The sequence below is a fragment of the Xenopus laevis genome, chromosome 1S (genome assembly GCF_017654675.1).
Source record: "Xenopus laevis strain J_2021 chromosome 1S, Xenopus_laevis_v10.1, whole genome shotgun sequence".
Classification (NCBI taxonomy): Eukaryota; Metazoa; Chordata; class Amphibia; order Anura; family Pipidae; genus Xenopus; species Xenopus laevis.
The window spans coordinates 54,836,070-54,854,555 of NC_054372.1; positions in this window are offsets into that span (position 1 = coordinate 54,836,070).

Sequence of the window (18,486 nt, forward strand, 5' to 3'; positions counted from 1 at the left end):
TCGAGAGTGTTGGAAGGGCAAGTTCCAGAAGTCCATCATCCACCTTCCATTTGGCTGCCACTGTTTCCAACTGGGGTTGTCATTCTAAGCTACGCCGGTATGTACTTCTACTTCAGGCCAGGGCTTCCGCATCTGGCATCTTGCCCTTACCTTTGCATCAACTTGGGTATTTTTTCCCATTACAGAACTCTTTTGGGGTTTGCCTAGCATCAGCCTGAAGTTGACCTTGGCAAATTGCTTAATGAGGACAGTGTTTTGTGCCAAGTTCAAAAAAAAATAAGCATTTGAGAAGCTGACTAGCGATGGCGGCTTTGGTGCGATTCTGCCGAAAAGAAAGTAGAGGTCGCTCTTGAATGCAGATGCAGAAGATGGCACAGATGAACCTTCTTGAAAGAAAGCATTTGAGAAGCTGATTAGGGAAGGAAGTTTTGGTGCTTTAAGAAATGTGAAATATTGGTTACTCATTAATGTAGCCTGAAGAAAAGGTACCTTTCCCTGAAATGCACCAATGGGACTCCCATGCTGGGACCTTTGGGTTAAAAAAACAGGTGATTTGCTGCATGCGCCATAGAACAGCCATGTGGGGGTGCTGATTTTGCTGTCTCCAAAGTAGCAGTCGCTCTTGAATACAGCATGAAGAAAATGCCATCGGCGAGCCTGCACACAATAAAGGGTTCTGTACAGGCATAAAGAAACCTGAAAAGTCATCCAACCAGGATTTGAACTCAAGACCCCACGGGCAGAAAGCAGCGCTTTAACCATTACACCACAGGAATGTAGACCTTTTGGGAAAGGATCCGGATGACTGTAATAACTCATTGTCCCCTTGTGCTTCTGCATTGACCGGCAGGGCCGGAAGTCCATCTTCTGCCTATTAAAATCAATACCAACCTGTGGCCCACTCCTAAAAGAGCCTGCCTGAATAGCTCAGTCGGTAGAGCGCAGGGCTCTTGTCGATAACCTGGTCCAAAAGGTTGTGGGTTCAATTCCCACCTCTTCCAAAAACTCAACTCCAGAGTAGCTCTGGTTCGCCCTGCTTTAACCAACTCTCGAGAGTGTTGGAAGGGCAAGTTCCAGAAGTCCATCGTCCGCCTTCCATTTGGCTGCCACTTTTTCCAACTGGGGTTGTCCTTCTAAGCTATGCCGGTATGTACTTCTACTTCAGGCCAGGGTTTCTGCATCTGCCATCTTGCCCTTACCTTTGCATCAACTTGGGTATTTTTTCCCATTACAGAACTCTTTTGGGGTTTGCCTAGCATCAGCCTGAAGTTGACCTTGGCAAATTGCTTAATGAGGACAGTGTTTTGTGCCAAGTTCAAAAACAAATATAGCATTTGAGAAGCTGACTAGCAATGGCAGCTTTGGTGCGATTCTGCCGAAAAGAAAGTAAAGGTCGCTCTTGAATGCAGATGCAGAAGATGGCACAGATGAACCTTCTTGAAAGAAAGCATTTGAGAAGCTGATTAGGGAAGGAAGTTTTGGTGCTTTAAGAAATGTGAAATATTGGTTACTCATTAATGTAGCCTGAAGAAAAGGTACCTTTCCCTGAAATGCACCAATGGGACTCCCATGCTGGGACCTTTGCATTGACCGGCAGGGCCGGAAGTCCATCTTCTGACTATTAAAGTCAATACCAACCTGAGGCCCATTCCTAAAAGAGCCTGCCTGAATAGCTCAGTCGGTAGAGCGCTGGGCTCTGGTCGATAACCTGGTCCAATAGGTTGTGGGTTCGATTCCCACCTCTTCCTAAAACTCAACTCCAGAGCAGCTCTGGTTCGTCCTGCTTTAACCAACTCTCGAGAGTGTTGGAAGGGCAAGTTCCAGAAGTCCATCATCCACCTTCCATTTGGCTGCCACTTTTTCCAACTGGGGTTGTCCTTCTAAGCTACGCCGGTATGTACTTCTACTTCAGGCCAGGGCTTTCGCATCTGGCATCTTGCCCTTACCTTTGCATCAACTTGGGTATTTTTTCCCATTACAGAACTCTTTTGGGGTTTGCCTAGCATCAGCCTGAAGTTGACCTTGGCAAATTGCTTAATGAGGACAGTGTTTTGTGCCAAGTTCAAAAAAAAATAAGCATTTGAGAAGCTGACTAGCGATGGCGGCTTTGGTGCGATTCTGCCGAAAAGAAAGTAGAGGTCGCTCTTGAATGCAGATACAGAAGATGGCACAGATGAACCTTCTTGAAAGAAAGCATTTGAGAAGCTGATTAGGGAAGGAAGTTTTGGTGCTTTAAGAAATGTGAAATATTGGTTACTCATTAATGTAGCCTGAAGAAAAGGTACCTTTCCCTGAAATGCACCAATGGGACTCCCATGCTGGGACCTTTGGGTTAAAAAACCAGGTGATTTGCTGCATGCGCCATAGAACAGCCATGTGGGGGTGCTGATTTTGCTGTCTCCAAAGTAGCAGTCGCTCTTGAATACAGCATGAAGAAAATGCCATCGGCGAGCCTGCACACAATAAAGGGTTCTGTACAGGCATAAAGAAACCTGAAAAGTCATCCAACCAGGATTTGAACTCAAGACCCCACAGGCAGAAAGCAGCGCTTTAACCATTACACCACAGGAATGTAGACCTTTTGGGAAAGGATCCGGATGACTGTAATAACTCATTGTCCCCTTGTGCTTCTGCATTGACCGGCAGGGCCGGAAGTCCAGCTTCTGCCTATTAAAATCAATACCAACCTGTTGCCCACTCCTAAAAGAGCCTGCCTGAATAGCTCAGTCGGTAGAGCGCAGGGCTCTGGTCGATGACCTGGTCCAAAAGGTTGTGGGTTCGATTCCCACCTCTTCCAAAAACTCAACTCCAGAGTAGCTCTGGTTCGCCCTGCTTTAACCAACTCTCGAGAGTTTTGGAAGGGCAAGTTCCAGAAGTCCATCGTCCTCCTTCCATTTGGCTGCCACTTTTTCCAACTGGGGTTGTCCTTCTAAGCTATGCCGGTATGTACTTCTACTTCAGGCCAGGGTTTCTGCATCTGCCATCTTGCCCTTACCTTTGCATCAACTTGGGTATTTTTTCCCATTACAGAACTCTTTTGGGGTTTGCCTAGCATCAGCCTGAAGTTGACCTTGGCAAATTGCTTAATGAGGACAGTGTTTTGTGCCAAGTTCAAAAAAAAATAAGCATTTGAGAAGCTGACTAGCGATGGCGGCTTTGGTGCGATTCTGCCGAAAAGAAAGTAGAGGTCGCTCTTGAATGCAGATGCAGAAGATGGCACAGATGAACCTTCTTGAAAGAAAGCATTTGAGAAGCTGATTAGGGAAGGAAGTTTTGGTGCTTTAAGAAATGTGAAATATTGGTTACTCATTAATGTAGCCTGAAGAAAAGGTACCTTTCCCTGAAATGCACCAATGGGACTCCCATGCTGGGACCTTTGGGTTAAAAAACCAGGTGATTTGCTGCATGCGCCATAGAACAGCCATGTGGGGGTGCTGATTTTGCTGTCTCCAAAGTAGCAGTCGCTCTTGAATACAGCATGAAGAAAATGCCATCGGCGAGCCTGCACACAATAAAGGGTTCTGTACAGGCATAAAGAAACCTGAAAAGTCATCCAACCAGGATTTGAACTCAAGACCCCACGGGCAGAAAGCAGCGCTTTAACCATTACACCACAGGAATGTAGACCTTTTGGGAAAGGATCCGGATGACTGTAATAACTCATTGTCCCCTTGTGCTTCTGCATTGACCGGCAGGGCCGGAAGTCCATCTTCTGCCTATTAAAATCAATACCAACCTGTGGCCCACTCCTAAAAGAGCCTGCCTGAATAGCTCAGTCGGTAGAGCGCAGGGCTCTTGTCGATAACCTGGTCCAAAAGGTTGTGGGTTCAATTCCCACCTCTTCCAAAAACTCAACTCCAGAGTAGCTCTGGTTCGCCCTGCTTTAACCAACTCTCGAGAGTTTTGGAAGGGCAAGTTCCAGAAGTCCATCGTCCGCCTTCCATTTGGCTGCCACTTTTTCCAACTGGGGTTGTCCTTCTAAGCTATGCCGGTATGTACTTCTACTTCAGGCCAGGGTTTCTGCATCTGCCATCTTGCCCTTACCTTTGCATCAACTTGGGTATTTTTTCCCATTACAGAACTCTTTTGGGGTTTGCCTAGCATCAGCCTGAAGTTGACCTTGGCAAATTGCTTAATGAGGACAGTGTTTTGTGCCAAGTTCAAAAAACAAATATAGCATTTGAGAAGCTGACTAGCAATGGCAGCTTTGGTGCGATTCTGCCGAAAAGAAAGTAAAGGTCGCTCTTGAATGCAGATGCAGAAGATGGCACAGATGAACCTTCTTGAAAGAAAGCATTTGAGAAGCTGATTAGGGAAGGAAGTTTTGGTGCTTTAAGAAATGTGAAATATTGGTTACTCATTAATGTAGCCTGAAGAAAAGGTACCTTTCCCTGAAATGCACCAATGGGACTCCCATGCTGGGACCTTTTGCATTGACCGGCAGGGCCGGAAGTCCATCTTCTGACTATTAAAGTCAATACCAACCTGAGGCCCACTCCTAAAAGAGCCTGCCTGAATAGCTCAGTCGGTAGAGCGCTGGGCTCTGGTCGATAACCTGGTCCAATAGGTTGTGGGTTCGATTCCCACCTCTTCCAAAAACTCAACTCCAGAGCAGCTCTGGTTCGTCCTGCTTTAACCAACTCTCGAGAGTGTTGGAAGGGCAAGTTCCAGAAGTCCATCATCCACCTTCCATTTGGCTGCCACTTTTTCCAACTGGGGTTGTCCTTCTAAGCTACGCCGGTATGTACTTCTACTTCAGGCCAGGGCTTCCGCATCTGGCATCTTGCCCTTACCTTTGCATCAACTTGGGTATTTTTTCCCATTACAGAACTCTTTTGGGGTTTGCCTAGCATCAGCCTGAAGTTGACCTTGGCAAATTGCTTAATGAGGACAGTGTTTTGTGCCAAGTTCAAAAAAAAATAAGCATTTGAGAAGCTGACTAGCCGATGGCGGCTTTGGTGCGATTCTGCCGAAAAGAAAGTAGAGGTCGCTCTTGAATGCAGATACAGAAGATGGCACAGATGAACCTTCTTGAAAGAAAGCATTTGAGAAGCTGATTAGGGAAGGAAGTTTTGGTGCTTTAAGAAATGTGAAATATTGGTTACTCATTAATGTAGCCTGAAGAAAAGGTACCTTTCCCTGAAATGCACCAATGGGACTCCCATGCTGGGACCTTTGGGTTAAAAAACCAGGTGATTTGCTGCATGCGCCATAGAACAGCCATGTGGGGGTGCTGATTTTGCTGTCTCCAAAGTAGCAGTCGCTCTTGAATACAGCATGAAGAAAATGCCATCGGCGAGCCTGCACACAATAAAGGGTTCTGTACAGGCATAAAGAAACCTGAAAAGTCATCCAACCAGGATTTGAACTCAAGACCCCACGGGCAGAAAGTAGCGCTTTAACCATTACACCACAGGAATGTAGACCTTTTGGGAAAGGATCCGGATGACTGTAATAACTCATTGTCCCCTTGTGCTTCTGCATTGACCGGCAGGGCCGGAAGTCCAGCTTCTGCCTATTAAAATCAATACCAACCTGTTGCCCACTCCTAAAAGAGCCTGCCTGAATAGCTCAGTCGGTAGAGCGCAGGGCTCTGGTCGATGACCTGGTCCAAAAGGTTGTGGGTTCGATTCCCACCTCTTCCAAAAACTCAACTCCAGAGTAGCTCTGGTTCGCCCTGCTTTAACCAACTCTCGAGAGTTTTGGAAGGGCAAGTTCCAGAAGTCCATCGTCCTCCTTCCATTTGGCTGCCACTTTTTCCAACTGGGGTTGTCCTTCTAAGCTATGCCGGTATGTACTTCTACTTCAGGCCAGGGTTTCTGCATCTGCCATCTTGCCCTTACCTTTGCATCAACTTGGGTATTTTTTCCCATTACAGAACTCTTTTGGGGTTTGCCTAGCATCAGCCTGAAGTTGACCTTGGCAAATTGCTTAATGAGGACAGTGTTTTGTGCCAAGTTCAAAAAAAATATAGCATTTGAGAAGCTGACTAGCAATGGCAGTTTTGGTGCGATTCTGCCGAAAAGAAAGTAAAGGTCGCTCTTGAATGCAGATGCAGAAGATGGCACAGATGAACCTTCTTGAAAGAAAGCATTTGAGAAGCTGATAAGGGAAGGAAGTTTTGGTGCTTTAAGAAATGTGAAATATTGGTTACTCATTAATGTAGCCTGAAGAAAAGGTACCTTTCCCTGAAATGCACCAATGGGACTCCCATGCTGGGACCTTTGGGTTAAAAAACCAGGTAATTTGCTGCATGCGCCATAGAACAGCCATGTGGGGGTGCTGATTTTGCTGTCTACAAAGTAGCAGTCGCTCTTGAATGCAGCATGAAGAAAATGCCATCGGCGAGCCTGCACACAATAAAGGGTTCTGTACAGGCATAAAGAAACCTGAAAAGTCATCCAACCAGGATTTGAACTAAAGACCCCACGGGCAGAATGCGGCGCTTTAACCATTACACCACAGGAATGTACAAATTTTGGGAAAGGATCCGGATGACTGTAATAACTCATTGTCCCCTTGTGCTTCTGCATTGACCGGCAGGTCCGGAAGTCCATCTTCTGACTATTAAAGTCAATACCAAAAAATACCAAAAACTCTTTTTGGGGTTTGCCTAGCATCAGCCTGAAGTTGACCTTGGCAAATTGCTTAATGAGGACAGTGTTCTGTGCCAAGTTTAAAAGAAAATAAGCATTTGAGAAGCTGACTAGCGATGGCAGCTTTGGTGCGATTCTGCCGAAAAGAAAGTAGAGATCGCTCTTGAATGCAGATGCAGAAGATGGCACAGATGAACCTTCTTGAAAGAAAGCATTTGAGAAGCTGATTAGGGAAGGAAGTTTTGGTGCTTTAAGAAATGTGAAATTTTGTTTACTCATTAATGTAGCCTGAAGAAAAGGCACCTTTCCCTGAAATGCACCACTGGGACTCGCATGCTGGGACCTTTGGGTTAAGAAACCAGGTGATTTGCTGCATGCGCCATAGAACAGCCATGTGGGGGTGCCGATTTTGCTGTCTCCAAAGTAGCAGTCGCTCTTGAATGCAGCATGAAGAAAATGCCATCGGCAAGCCTGCACACAATAAAGGGTTCTGTGCAGGCATAAAGAAACCTGAAAAGTCATCCAACCAGGATTTGAACTCATGACCCCATGGGCAGAAAGAAGCGCTTTAACCATTACACCACAGGAACCTAGACCTATTGGGAAAGGATCCGGATGACTGTAATAACTCATTGTCCCCTTGTGCTTCTGCATTGACCGGCAGGGCCGGAAGTCCATCTTCTGACTATTAAAGTCAATACCAACCTGAGGCCCATTCCTAAAAGAGCCTGCCTGAATAGCTCAGTCGGTAGAGCGCAGGGCTCTGGTCGATAACCTGGTCCAAAAGGTTGTTGGTTCGATTCCCCCCCCTCTTCCAAAAACTCAACTCCAGAACAGCTCTGGTTCGCCCTGCTTTAACCAACTCTCAAGAGTGTTGGAAGGGCAAGTTCCAGAAGTCCATCATCCGCCTTCCATTTGGCTGCCACTTTTTCTAACTGGGGTTGTCCTTCTAAGCTATGCCGGTATGTACTTCTACTTCAGGCCAGGGCTTCCGCATCTGGCATCTTGCCCTTACCTATGCATCAACTTGGGTATTTTTTCCCATTACAGAACTCTTTTGGGGTTTGCCTAGCATCAGCCTGAAGTTGACCTTGGCAAATTGCTTAATGAGGACAGTGTTTTGTGCCAAGTTCAAAAAAAAAAATAAACATTTGAGAAGCTGACTAGCGATGGCAGCTTTGGTGCGATTCTGCCGAAAAGAAAGTAGAGGTCGCTCTTGAATGCAGATGCAGAAGATGGCACAGATGAACCTTCTTGAAAGAAAGCATTTGAGAAGCTGATTAGGGAAGGAAGTTTTGGTGCTTTAAGAAATGTGAAATATTGGTTACTCATTAATGTAGCCTGAAGAAAAGGTACCTTTCCCTGAAATGCACCAATGGGACTCCCATGCTGGGACCTTTGGGTTAAAAAAACAGATGATTTGCTGCATGCGCCATAGAACAGCCATGTGGGGGTGCTGATTTTGCTGTCTCCAAAGTAGCAGTCGCTCTTGAATGCAGCATGAAGAAAATGCCATCGGCGAGCCTGCACACAATAAAGGGTTCTGTACAGGCATAAAGAAACCTGAAAAGGCATCCAACCAGGATTTGAACTCAAGACCCCACGGGCAGAAAGCAGCGCTTTAAACATTACACCACAGGAATGTAGACCTTTTGGGAAAGGATCCGGATGACTGTAATAACTCATTGTCCCCTTGTGCTTCTGCATTGACCGGCAGGGCCGGAAGTCCATCTTCTGACTATTAAAGTCAATACCAACCTGAGGCCCCCTCCTAAAAGAACCTGCCTGAATACAGAAGAAGAAAATGCCATTGGCGAGCCTGCACACAATAAAGGGTTCTGTACAAGCATAACGAAACCTGAAAAGTCATCCAAACAGGATTTGAACTCAAGACCCCACGGGCAGAAAGTGGCGCTTTAACCATTACACCACAGGAATGTAGACCTTTTGGGAAAGGATCCGGATGACTGTAATAACTCATTGTCCCCTTGTGCTTCTGCATTGACCGGCAGGGCCGGAAGTCCATCTTCTGACTATTAAAGTCAATACCAACCTGAGGCCCACTCCTAAAAGAGCCTGCCTGAATAGCTCAGTCAGGGCTCTGGTCGAGAACCTGACCCAAACGGTTGTGGGTTCGATTCTCACCTCTTCCAAAAACTCAACTCCAGAGCAGCTCTGGTTCGCCCTGCTTTAACCAACTCTCGAGAATGTTGAAAGGGCAAGTTCCAGAAGTCCATCATCCACCTTCCATTTGGTTGCCACTGATTCCAACTGGGGTTGTCCTTCTAAGCTATCCCGGTATGTACTTCTACTTCAGGCCAGGGCTTCCGCATCTGGCATCTTGCCCTTACCTTTGCATCAACTTGGGTAATTTTTTCCCATTACAGAACTCTTTTGGGGTTTGCCTAGCATCAGCCTGAAGTTGACCTTGGCAAATTGCTTAATGAGGACAATGTTTTGTGCCAAGTTCAAAAAAAAATAAGCATTTGAGAAGCTGACTAGCGATGGCGGCTTTGGTGCGATTCTGCCGAAAAGAAAGTAGAGGTCGCTCTTGAATGCAGATGCAGAAGATGGCACAGATGAACCTTCTTGAAAGAAAGCATTTGAGAAGCTGATTAGCGAAGGAAGTTTTGGTGCTTTAAGAAATGTGAAATATTGATTACTCATTAATGTAGCCTGAAGAAAAGGTACCTTTCCCTGAAATGCACCAATGGGACTCCTTTGGGTTAAAAAAACAGGTGATTTGTTGCATGCGCCATAGAACAGCCATGTGGGGGTGCTGATTTTGCTGTCTCCAAAGTAGCAGTCGCTCTTGAATGCAGCATGAAGAAAATGCCATCGGCAAGCCTGCACACAATAAATGGTTCTGTACAGGCATAAAGAAACCTGAAAAGTCATCCAACCAGGATTTGAACTCAAGACCCCACGGGCATAAAGCGGCGCATTAACCATTACACCACAGGAACGTAGACCTTTTGGGAAAGGATACAGATGACTGTAATAACTCATTGTCCCCTTGTGCTTCTGCAATTGACCGGCAGGGCCGGAAGTCCATCTTCTGACTATTAAAGTCAATACCAACCTGAGGCCCACTCCTAAAAGAGCCTGCCTGAATAGCTCAGTCAGGGCTCTGGTCGAGAACCTGGCCCAAAAGGTTGTGGGTTCGATTCCCACCTCTTCCAAAAACTCAACTCCAGAGCAGCTCTGGTTCGCCCTGCTTTAACCAACTCTTGAGAGTGTTGGATGGGCAAGTTCCAGAAGTCCATCGTCCGCCTTCCATTTGGCTGCCACTGTTTCCAACTGGGGTTGTCCTTCTAAGCTACGCCGGTATGTACTTCTACTTCAGGCCAGGGCTTCCCCATCTGGCACCTTGCCCTTACCTTTGCATCAACTTGGGTATTTTTTCCCATTACAGAACTCTTTTTGGGGTTTGCCTAGCATCAGCCTGAAGTTGACCTTGGCAAATTGCTTAATGAGGACAGTGTTTTGTGCCAAGTTTAAAAAAATATAAGAATTTGAGAAGCTGACTAGCGATGGCAGCTTTGGTGCGATTCAGCCGAAAAGAAAGTAGAGGTTGCTCTTGAATGCAGATGCAGAAGATGGCACAGATGAACCTTCTTGAAAGAAAGCATTTGAGAAGCTGATTAGCGAAGGAAGTTTTGGTGCTTTAAGAAATGTGAAATATTGGTTACTCATTAATGTAGCCTGAAGAAAAGGTACCTTTCCCTGAAATGCACCAATGGGACTCCCATGCTGGGACCTTTGGGTTAAAAAACCAGGTGATTTGCTGCATGCGCCATAGAACAGCCATGTGGGGGTGCTGATTTTGCTGTCTCCAAAGTAGCAGTCGCTCTTGAATGCAGCATGAAGAAAATGCCATCAGCGAGCCTGCACACAATAAAGGGTTCTGTACAGGCATAAAGAAACCTGAAAAGTCATCCAATCAGGATTTGAACTCAAGACGACGCGGGCAGAATGCGGCGCTTTAACCATTACACCACAGGAACCTAGACTTTTTGGGAAAGGATCCCGATGACTGTAATAACTCATTGTCCCCTTGTGCTTCTGCATTGACCGGCAGGGCCGGAAGTCCATCTTGTCACTATTAAAGTCAATACCAACCTGAGGCCCATTCCTAATAGAGCCTGCCTGAATAGCTCAGTCGGTAGAGCGCAGGGCTCTTGTTTATAACCTGGTCCAAAAGGTTGTGGGTTCGATTCCCACCTCTTCCAAAATCTCAACTCCAGAGCAGCACTGTTATGCCCTGCTTTAACCAACTCTCGAGAACGTTGGACGGGCAAGTTCCAGAAGTCCATCATCCGCCTTGCATTTGGCTGCCACTTTTTCCAACTGGGGTTGTCCTTCTAAGCTACGCCGGTATGTATTTCTACTTCAGGCCAGGGCTTCCCCATCTAGCACCTTGTCCTTACCTTTCCAACAACTTTGGTATTTTTTCCCATTACAGAACTCTTTTTGGGGTTTGCCTAGCATCAGCCTGAAGTTGACCTTGGCAAATTGCTTAATGAGGACATTGTTCTGTCCAAGTTTAAAAGAAAATAAGCATTTGAGAAGCTGACTAGCGATGGCAGCTTTGGTGCGATTCTTCCGAAAAGAAAGTAGACGTCGCTCTTGAATTCAGATGCTGAAGATGGCACAGATGAACCTTCTTGAAAGAAAGCATTTGAGAAGCTGATTAGCGAAGGAAGTTTTGGTGCTTTAAGAAATGTGAAACATTAGTTAATCATTAATGTAGCCTGAAGAAAAGGCACCTTTCCCTGAAATGCACCACTGGGACAAGCATGCTGAGACCTTTGGGTTAAGAAACCAGGTGATTTGCTGCATGCGCCATAGAACAGCCATGTGGGGGTGCTGATTTTGCTGTCTTCAAAGTAGCAGTCACTCTTGAATGCAGCATGAAGAAAATGCCATCGGCGAGCCTGCACACAATAAAGGGTTCTGTGCAGGCATAAAGAAACCTAAAAAGTCATCCAAAAATGATTCGAACTCAAGACCCCACGGGCAGAAAGAGGTGATCTAACCATTACACCACAGAAACCTAGACCCTTTGGCAGAGGATCCGGATGACTGTAATAACTCATTGTCCCCTTGTGCTTCTGCATTGACCGGCAGGGCCGGAAGTCCATCTTCTGACTATTAAAGTCAATACCAACCTGAGGCCCACTCCTAAAAGAGCCTGTCTGAATAGCTCAGTCGGTAGAGTGCAGGGCTTTGGTCGATAACCAAAAGGTTGTGGGTTTGATTCCCACCTCTTCCAAAAACTCAACTCCAGAGCAGCTCTAGTTCTCCCTGCTTTAACCAACTCTCAAGAGTGTTGGAAGGGCAAGTTCCAGAAGTCCATCATCCACCTTGCATTTGGCTGCCACTTTTTCCAACTGGGGTTGTCCTTCTAAGCTATGCCAGTATGTACTTCTACTTCAGGCCAGGGCTTCCCCATCTGGCACCTTGTCCTTACCTTTGCATCAACTTGGGTATTTTTTCCCATTACAGAACTCTTTTTGGGGTTTGCCTAGCATCAGCCTGAAGTTGACCTTGGCAAATTGCCTAATGAGGACAGTGTTCTGTGCCAAGTTTAAAAGAAAATAAGAATTTGAGAAGCTGACTAGCGATGGCAGCTTTGGTGCGATTCTGCCGAAAAGAAAGTAGAGGTCGCTCTTGAATGCAGCATGCAGAAGATGGAACAGATGAACCTTCTTGAAAGAAAGCATTTGAGAAACTAAATAGGAAAGGCCGATTTGGTGCTTTAACAAATGTGAAATATTGGTTACTCATTAATGAAGCCAAAAGAAAAGGCACCTTTTCCTGAAATGCACCCCTGGGACTCACATGCTGGGCCCTTTGGGGAAAGATACCAGGTAATTTGGTGGATGCGCCATAGAACAGCCATGGGGTTTTGCCATTTCCAAAATAGCAGTAGCTCTTGACTGCAGCCTGAAGAAAATGCAACCAGCAAGCCTGCATAGAATAAAGGGTTCTGTACAGGCATAAAGAACCCTGAAAGGTCTGAAAAGGCACCTGCCCAGGATTAGAACTAAGGACCCAACCTGGGGAAACAGGCGCTTTAAGCATTGCGCCACAGGAACCTAGACCTGCTGGGAACGGTTCCGGGTGACTGTAATGACCTATTTTCCCCTTGTGCCTCTGCATTGACTGGCAGGGCTGGAAGTCCATCTTCTGCCTAATAAAGTCAATACCAACCTGAGGCCATTTCCTAATAGATCCTGCCTAAATAGCTCAGTCGCTAGAGTGCACTGCTCTGGTCGATAACCTGATCCAAAAAGTTGTGGGTTTGATTCCCACCTCCGCTAAAAACTCAGCTCTGGTCCGCTGTGCATTAACCAACTCTTGAGAGTGATGGAAGGGCAAGTGCCAGAAGTCCATCATCTGCCTTCCATTTGGCTGCCCCTTTTTCCAATGGTTTATTTCATCTAAGCTACGTCGGTATGTACCTCGGCTTCAGGCCATGGGTTCCCCATCTAGCACCTTGCCCTTACCTTTGTGTCAACTTGGGTATTTTTTTTCCCATACAGAACCTATTTTGGGGTTTGCTTAGCATCAGCCTGAAGTTGACCTTGGCAAATTGCTTAATGAGGACAGTGTTTTCTACCAAGCATTAAAAAAAACAGCATTTGAGAAGCTGACTAGCGATGGCAGCTTTGGTGCGATTCTGCCGAAAAGAAAGTAGAGGTCGCTCTTTAATGCAGCATGCAGAAGATGGCACAGATGAACCTTCTTGAAATTAAGCATTTGAGAAGCTGATTAGCGAAGGAAGTTTTGGTGCTTTAACAAATGTGAAATATTGGTTACTAGTTAATGTAGCCTGAAGAAAAGGCACCTTTTCCTGAAATGCACCCCTGGGACTCGCACGCTGGGCCCTTTGGGGAAAGATTTGCTGCATGCGCCATAGAACAGCTATGTGGGGGTGCTGATTTTGCTGTCTCCAAAGTAGCAGTCGCTCTTGAATGCAGCATGAAGAAAATGCCATTGGCGAGCCTGCACACAATAAAGGGTTCTGTACAGGCATAAAGAAACCTAAAAAGTCTCCCAACCAGGATTTGAAGTCAGGACCCAACAGACAGAAAGAGGCACTTTAACCATTACACCACAGGAAACTAGGCCTTTTGGGAAAGGTTCTGGATGACTGTAATAACTCATTGTTCCCTTGTGCCTCTGCACTGACTGGCAGGGCCGGAAGTCCATCTTCTGCCTAATAAAGTCAATACTTCCAAAAAGAGCCTGCCTGAATAGCTCAGTCGGTAGAGCATAGGGCTTTGGTTGTTAACCTGGTCCAAAAGGTTGTGGGTTCAATTCCCACCTCTGCCAAAAATTCAACTCCAGAGCAGCTCTGGCCTGCTGTGCTTTAACCAACTCTTGAGAGTGATGGAAGGGCAAGTTCCAGAAGTCCATCATCCGCCTTCCATTTGGCTGCCACTTTTTCCAACTGGGGTGGTCCTTCTAAGCTACGCCGGTATGTACTTCTACTTCAGGCCAGGGCTTCCCCATCTGGCACCTTGCCCTTACCTTTGCATTAACTTGGGTATTTTTTCCCATTACAGAACTCTTTTTGGGGTTTGCCTAGCATCAGCCTGAAGTTGACCTTGGCAAATTGCTTAATAGTACAGTGTTCTGTGCCAAGTTTAAAAAAAAATAAGCATTTGAGAAGCTGACTAGCGATGGCAGCTTTGGTGCGTTTCTGACAAAAAGAAAGTAGAGGTGTCTATTGAATGCAGCATGCAGAACTTGGCACAGATGAACCTTCTTGAAAGAAAGCATTTGAGTAGCTGATTAGTGAAGGCAGTTTTGGTGCTTTAACAAATGTGAAATATTGGTTACTCATTAATATAACCAAAAGAAAAGGCACCTTTCCCTGAAATGCTCCCCTGGGACTCACATGCTGGGCCCTTTGGGGAAAGAAATCAGGTTATTTGCTGGATGCGCCATAGAACAGCCATGTGGGGGTGCTGGTTTTACCGTCTCCAAAGTAGCAGTCGCTCTTGAATGCAGCCTGAAGAAAATGCCACCTGCGAGCCTGCATAGAATAAAGGGTTCTGTACAGGCATAAAGAACCCTGAATGGTCTGAAAAGGTATCCTCCCGGGACTAGAACTCAGGACCCCACAGGCAGAAACAGGCACTTGCGCCACAGGAACCTAACCCTGCTGGGAAAGGTTCCGGATGACTGTCATAACTTATTGTGCCCTTGTGCCTCTGCATTGACTGCCAGGGCTGGAAGTCCGTCTTCTGCCTAATAAAGTCAATACCAACCTGAGAAATCAGGTAATTTGCTGGATGCGCCATAGAACGGCCATAGGAAAGGATTCCAGGGCTCTAGGAATCAAAAATGACAGACATGGCCACTTGAAATGGCTTAATTGGGGAAATGAATGTCAGATTTTGGTAATATAAGGTTATGACCCAGATTTGGGATGAATACTTATATATAGGACAACCCTTTTGCATAGCAGAATCACTGGTATCTAATAAAGCACAATAATTTAGAATTTTTAAAAACATTTTTACACTCACCTTTTAGTCCTTCTTTCATGAGTTCATAAAAATTGCCGAAGCACCTCATGCTTGGAGGAATGATCAACAGCCAATGCTATATCTGAAGTAATGAGGCCGCATAGCACAGAACCTGTTTCTAGCCAGTAGGCTCTGCGCAGAACTGCAGGCTGGAGTCTCAATCTGCTGCTGTGAAGCTGCTCAATGTATTGTCTCGTCCTGTCTCACCGGCACATCTTGAATGGCTGCACTGAAGCCTTCACCCACAGCTTGGTTATTGACATTACAGTTTGCAAGTCTTATAGCGCCCATCTGGAAATAAAGGTAGATTTTCATGAAGTAGGGTAGACTTACTGGTCATAAACATTTAAATGATATTTTAAAATATACTTTTTATTACATGCAACAGTTTTTTTTTCAAACTAATTGGAATCAAGTTGAACATGGGCCCTTTGAAGAGATACTACAACTAACATAAAAGTACAGTAGCTGCTACATGAAAATACAAGTCTGGGCTCTATTATCCAGAAACACTTTATATGGAATGCTCCAAACACCTGCAATGTCATCCTATAGTGTATTTTTTCAACAAAATAATTCTTCATTCTTGGCTGATTTGACAGGGGGAAAGGAGGAAAGCACAGCCGAGCTGAAAGGTCCAACGGGCTATCGTGGCATCCATTGCAAGAGCTAGACGGTCCCAGCAACAAGACATGAACTTTTTGATTTGCCCATGAGGCCATAATGGGGAGTGCCCCATTTTTCCATGATGGTGAGGGGAAACTTCCTGTTTTAGTGACCACTCTCCTGGGTCCAAATTCTGGTGACTCAGGTAATCGGCTTCCCAGTTCCCAGGTAATCTGCCCCTGTCTGGGACAAGGTCCCCTAAGCCGTCTGAGAGCAGAACACCGCCCAAACCCTTAAGACTGGCATCTGTGGTGAGGATCTGCCATTGTTGGTCTGCCACAGGTTGGCCCTCTGAAATGTTTTTGTGATGAAGCCACCAAGTCAGTGCTACCTTGATTTTGGGGAGAATAGAGATTTGAGTGGTTCCATTGCTTAAGGATGTTCCATTGAGCAAGGATGTTCCACTGCGCAATGCTCCATTGCAATTCCCTAGAACTGGGCGAAAGGGACAGCCTCCATCGTGGCTACCATGGATTCCCAGAGTCTCATGGAAAACCAAGCCAAGATGTTCTGTGTCACTAGCAGACAATGCACCCTTGCATTTGGATGTGGTCTATCTTTTCAGGGCCGCAGAAACATGTTTTGTGCCCTTGTATCAAAAACCATAACCAGGAACATTAACCTTTAACTGGGAGTTAGTTTTGACTATGCGGTGTTGATTACCCAACTGAGGTTGGCCAGTGAGTGCAACACGTTCGTCAGGTTGGTTTGGGTAAGTGCTGGGATGGTACTTCAGAAGGATGTCATCCAGATAGGGCATGAGGGATATTCCTTGAACTCGAAGCCAAAGGAGCTGAGGTTAGACTGAAGGGCAAGGCCAGGAATTGGAAGTGGTGTCATAGGTAGACAAACCTTAAGTATTTCTGATGTGGTGGGAAATGTGTATGTGAAGATAGACATCCCTGATATCCAGCGTGCCAAGAATTTTTTTTGATTTTATGGTTGGGATTACCGAGCGTAAACATTTCATCTTGAAACAGACTGATCAAATTAAAGTATTTAGCTGTTTGTGATCTAATACTGGCCTGAAGGTCCCATCCTTTTTTGGCACAATAAAGAGGTTTGAGTATAACCCTCAAAATATGTAGTAATGACTTTTCTTCGAGTAGGTTGTGAATCACAGAGTAAAATGCCTCCTTCTTTTGAGGTTCTGAAGGATCCCTGACATGAAAAAAATGTGAAGGAGGGATAGAGGTGAACTCAAGATGATATCAATGGAATACGATTTTTAGTATTTAAGAATTCTGAGTGTTTTTTAGCCAAAGCTCTTGAAAGTGACGTAGTCTGCCCCCAACCAGAGACTGTGGGCTAAGAGCGATTTGTCAGTCAGGCCGAAGAAGACTTGTCAGAAGGTTTGGATTGTTTATGTCTGCTTTGCCAGTTTGTCTTGAATTAACCTTGGAACCGATTCTTGGTTCCAGAAGATGTGAAACCAGTGTTTAGAATTTGTACTCTTGGAAGCTATAGTTAAACGAAAACAGCGCCCATGTGAAAGAATGGAATGTGCTTTATTGTGGGGGAGCAGATTGCTCTTGCCCCCTAGCTTGGCTAATTAGTTTATCCAAAATTTGCCTTCGCAGGAGTGTTCCTTTGAAGGGAAGTGTGGTAAGATACTGGAGCTTCCACTGAAGGGGGGGGGGAAACCATTTGTCTATACTTTCTATGAAACTTCATTTTAGGATGACCCCATTCTGACTAAATAGTACTGTTGAGTTGGGGATGAGAAGAAAAGATCAGAACGAATTTCTTTTGGCATTTGAACAATGACTATGCTGAGTCAGATGAAACCTCTGACTCCTTGAGGTCCAAACATTTGAGAACTGAAGATTAAAGAATTATTTTTTAATATGAAAAGGAGTGAGCACTACCACCTACTACCTGTCCCTTCATGTGGTGAGCAAAGAAAATTATTCCCCCCCCCCAGTTAGGCAGATTTAATTTAGCCCAAAAAGTTGAACTCGTAATGTTACTATGTGTCCCAATCTACCAGAACCCGTTTTAATGTGGGATAAAAAGAAGCATCTTTTTTTTTAAAGTTAACACCGCTTTTTATGCGATAATTTCACACTCAGTTACACATTTGTATAAAATAATTACCAAGCTTTATAGCTAAGCTTCATTTTTACATGGCATACCAAAGCATTTAAAAGAAGTAGGATGCCTCCACTGCATCTAAAAGGAAATTGTAGACTACACGTCAGGGGTAGCAGCAGCTATGTTTGGCTTTCTCTTTCTGTCATTAGCTTTTTGGCAGTTAAAGGCAAACCAAGAAAATCACAGGATTCCAATGTGCATGCTCTTGTTTGGTGATCAACATAAGGGACCAAGGGAGAGATCTGAATGTGCTGGAATTACTTATATGCCCAATGGGTTGATGTTTGTGCAACATATTCTGATTCAGCATGACAAGTTTAGATTTTGCCCGTATGCCCAACACAGTCTATTGGAGATATGCTTTCCCAAGATGCATAAGGTGATGCTGTTACCTCATATGTTGCAATAAACCCTCTTCAAACCTGTCCGGAGTGCCATCTGATTTGCTCATTTGGACTACTGGAGATATGCCTAAAAGAGCAGAGGTAAGTATAAACAACCAACTAATTTCTTAGGCACTTGAAGGTTAATTTGCTAAAATGCTTCTGGTTTTTAAGAATTGATGTTTTTATCTGAATGTTTATAAA